At 31.5% G+C, this 4,824-nt stretch overlaps 1 long non-coding RNA gene across 1 annotated transcript; it reads left to right on the top strand.

The window, feature by feature from the left end:
- The first annotated feature begins 2,656 nt into the window (after positions 1 to 2,656).
- Positions 2,657 to 3,622, top strand: LOC127703950 (uncharacterized). Its single transcript, XR_007983139.1, has 3 exons — positions 2,657 to 2,746; positions 3,113 to 3,221; positions 3,515 to 3,622. It is a non-coding gene; the product is annotated as an uncharacterized LOC127703950 (long non-coding RNA).
- Positions 3,623 to 4,824: the final 1,202 nt, after the last annotated feature.

Here is a 4,824-nt window from a genome sequence, read left to right on the forward strand (position 1 = left end):
TGGTCTTAAGAATTATTGAATAAAGAAATGAAGGGCCCCACCAGGCCCTTTACTATGCTATTAAGATACTTTTATTTCACAGACAGTTGATCTTTAGAGTTAGTTCCCTTTAGGTATATATGAGTAAAGTACCTTTATATATATATATAAACAGTTCTTTCCATTTTTGCTGGTTTGTTATTTTGATTGGGTTTTTAAAGAAATTTGATAGGATGCTATTATTTGTTATATATACTGAAAAATGAAACAATATCTTGTCATGTTATTGGAATTAAGCTATGATACCAGATTTAAAGATTCTTTATATAGAAATTATTTATAATCAAAACTTTATTTTGAAATTTTATTGATTTCTTTTTACACGATGACTATAGTTACAGTATTCTTAAAACATTTTTATGTAATAATTTATTTTAAACAACTCTCCACCAGACAACAAATGATATAGATGTTAACAACTATAGGCTACAATACGACCTTCAACAATGAGCAAAACCAATACCGTATAGTCAGCTATAAAAGGCCCCGTAAAGACAAATGTAAAACAATTCAAACGAGAAAACTAACGGCCTGATTTATGTAAAAAAAAGTGTCATTTAAAATTAGCCTTGTGAGAAACTTACAATGTGTCTGTTTGTTTTTTGTGAAATCAATTTTAAGGGTTATTTTGATCGGAAGATTGAGAGGGGGGAGTTTTACAAATTAAAAAAAAAAAAAAACCAGATAGTGAAAAAGTTCCAGTTTTAACTACTATGCATAAAGATGTAAAGATGCAGTATTTCTTCTGTTATATTTATCAGTCGAGTCGTGCATGCGCATTTGTCATTATTGTATACAACTAGACCGTGATCATATGTATAATCAGATTGAATGTACGCTGACAGTATTCGTGTATTCTAAACGCGAAGATGACTACATGTACATGCAATAACGAAACGCGTGATAACGATAATAAATACAGTTATGTTCTAGTTCGCCAGACTTAAACGAACATAAGTTATTTATACAATAAAACTCAACACATGTATCAGAAATGAGCTCTCCTTGTGAGGGTAGCATACTTTTTTAGCTCATCTGGCCCGAAGGGCCAAGTGAGTTTTTCCCATCACTTGGCGTCCGTCGTCCGTCGTCGTCGTCGTTAACTTTTTACATTTTAAACTTCTTCTAGAGAACCACTGAATGGAATGAAACCAAATATTGCGTGACTGTTCCTTATGAGGTGCTGACCAAGTGTTGTTACTTTGAAGCCGATCCATCATCCAAGATGACCGCCAATAGGGACTTAGTTTAACATAGGACCCTAAGGGAAATACATACAAATGTTTTCTTTTAGAGAACCACTGAATGGAATGAAACCAAACATGGCATGAATGTTCCTAATGAGGTGCTGGCCAAGTGTTGTCACTTTGTAGCCAATCAATCATCCAAGATGGCCGCCAATAGGGACTTAGTTTAACATAGGACCCTAAGGGAAATACATACAAATGTTTTCTTTTAGAGAACCACTGAATGGAATGAAACCAAACATGGTATGAATGTTCCTAATGAGGTGCTGGCCAAGTGTTGTCACTTTGAAGCCAATCAATCATCCAAGATGGCTGCCAGCGGGAAACTTAGTTTTACAAAGGATTCTATGTGAAATACATGCAAAAGTCTTCTTTTGAAGAACCACTGAATGGAATGAAACCAAACATGGCATGAATGTTCCTTATGAGGTGCTGACCAAGTGTTGTTACTTTGTAGCAGATCCATCAACCAAGATGGGTGCCAACGGGGAACATAGTTTAACAAAGGACCCTATGGGAAATATATACAAATGTCTTCTTCTAGAAAACCGCTTAATAGATTGAAACCAAACATGGTATGAATGTTTCTTTTGAGGTGCTGACCAAGTGTTGTTACTTTGTAGCTGATTTGTCATTGTCCTTAGTACAATGTCATTTTCTACAGTTTCAAATCGTAATTTCTGTAAACTTTACAAAAGTCTTCTGCTTTTGATTAAATTATGGGGCCAATATGAAACCAAATTTGGCCTCAATCATTATTAGGGTATCTGTTATGATTTTAATCTATTTTTACATGATTTCCAAAACCAAAGTAGAATCAGGTGAGCGACACAGGCTCTTGAGAGCCTCTAGTTTTATTAACCAATGTATAATATGACTCAAAAACAGTTCGATTTTCTTTTTTAAGCACACTACGGCTTAATCGCAGTCGTTACTAATTAGGTATCAAACAGTCATACAGGCTCGACCACAGCCATCCATTTAAACATACAAATAAACACCAATCTACAAAACAAGAAATACAACTTAAATAAAGCATTATAAATAAACCATTACTTTCCACATAAGAACAATAGACCGTCTTGGTGATGGTGGGTGGGGTTGGGTGGGGGATTATTAAATGTCTGTAGCATTATTTCCACTTATAAAACATGTATTGAGAATACTTAATAGTTTGCTTGTTTAATATTATATTTTTGTTAATCCATTTAATATTTAAGTTTGTATAATGTTTTCATCTTGGGTACATTTAATTCCTTTCGTTGATCAATATGGTATAGAAATTTATTTTCAAAAAAAGAATTAAAATTATAAAAATGGATTATGGTGTAAAATGAACCGTTGTCTACATTAATAAATATTTCAGGTGTGATCATTGTGAACAGGAGCCAGCCTTGAAGAAATGTTTTGACTGTTAATTATTATATTGCATAGAGTGTGTATCAATTATCCATTCAAAGGTGAATATACTATTTTTTTCTATTGTACATATTTTTGTTAATTTATCATGATTTATTGTAAGAGTTATATTTATATATCTAAAACAAAATAGTTTTGTCATAAATGGTGCAGCTACTGAGCAATGATAAATATCTGAATTCTAATTTATTAAAATTCAATTGATCTAAACAATATAATCAAATAGACAATAACATTGGTATAGGTTATATCAGTGACTGAATTATTTTCATGTCATCAAAGCAATTATAGTTTAAGGATTTATGGCCTCTTATCTTTATATCTATAAGTTTAATCTCTTCATTATAATTATTTACACTCTTATAGATAAAAAGAAAAAACGCCTAGGGAATCATACTTAATTACAGGGAAAGTTGCAGATTCATAAAATTAAAGATATTTCATGTGAGAAAATTGACATATGTCAACAGCGCAATAAACAGAATGCTGAATTAGAATGTGAAGATTGTGAACTTGGTAAGAATTAATATAATGTCAATATATTATTATCTAAATTACATATTTTTGTAATTTATTGAAATGGTGAAATAAATGAAAGATACTATTTAATGATTCTCAAGATTGCAATATGCATACTGAATAAAATAATTATTTAGAATAGTAAAAGGTTATGAAGGGATATTATTTCTTTTTTTTTAATGTGCATTTAATTGTTGAAATAAGATGATTTTTCTTTACTATAAATGTTTTGCAAGTATGCTCAACAAGAACAAGAACAAGTATTTTCATTATTTTTTTTTTTATTTTAGGTTACTGTCTGGCTTGTTCTGATAATTTCCACAGGAAGGGTGCATTAAAAAACCACACACTCAAGCGTAAATCAGAGAAAAATATCATTAAAAGGGGCAGCTACTTGGCAAGACACCAAGTTTGGATGGTATCCAAACCCAAAAAATGAAAAATGTAAATACTCAAATAGTATTTTGAAGAATTACTTTGAACAAACAGTTAAATTTCATGCCGACCCGGAACACTTCAAGAAAGCCTTCATGTGCGAATGCAATAGACAATGGGATATTAATTAATGGTCAGTTTGACAGCACAAAGAGGTCTATGGAATTCATTAAAGGGGATAATTCCAATGCAGTTGGTGCTGTTTTAGAATCTAAAATATTAAAACCAGGGGACAATAAAAAACTGGAATTTAATATCTCAAAATTAAAAAGTATTGATAGTGTGCTGGATACTTTAATCAAAGTGATAAGAGACCATGAAGTTAATATACATGACTCCACAGGACGCATAGTTTTAAAACCTTATTTCTCTGTGGATCATCAATTCAATGTGAAAATACTTACTGAATTTAACAGATTACAAGCAAGTGTAAATGAGACAATCATAAAATGCAACACCTTAGAGCTTAAATATAAGGAACTATTTGGTGAAAGATCAATGCGTGCCGGAAGGAGTGAAGGTGGATTATTAAAGAAAAAAATATCACACAATAAAAGAAAAGCAATGAAACGAAAAGTGCAAAGATTAAAAGATCAGTGTCAATTTATTGCAGAAAATTTGTGTCCTTCTTTCAATCTTGACATTGACCAGTTAAACATAAATGATGCAAACAAGATCAAGGCCATAGTTGAGACAAGCCTGAGAGAACAAACCAACAATATAAATGTGGATTTCCTCAATACAATAGGAGTTAAACATGTCAAAGCACTTTTTATATTGATTGAAAAACAATTTTTACTTGTGAAGCAAAGTGTATTATTTTGGAAAACTTATGTTCAGTAGTTGAAACAAAGTATTGGACTTATTTTAATTCTGTGTATGAATCAGGTGTAAATGATGAGAATCAGGATGTGGAGATGGATGAAAGCGAAAGTGAGGAAGAGAAGTGTGGGTCAGATGCGACAGAGTCAGAATAACCAGATAACAAGTAAGATGCATGCTCATGCATGATGTGAAAAATTTATGTAGATTGTCATAACCAAAATACATGTATATATTGAATTGAAAATAGTGACATTTCATTTTTATATATATTTACTGAAAAACCTCATTTATATTCGAAAACTTATGCACATGTTTTAGTAAGGCATTGCTCAATTCATCT

This window comes from Mytilus californianus, unplaced genomic scaffold (genome assembly GCF_021869535.1).
Source record: "Mytilus californianus isolate M0D057914Y unplaced genomic scaffold, xbMytCali1.0.p SCAF_57, whole genome shotgun sequence".
Classification (NCBI taxonomy): domain Eukaryota; kingdom Metazoa; phylum Mollusca; class Bivalvia; order Mytilida; family Mytilidae; genus Mytilus; species Mytilus californianus.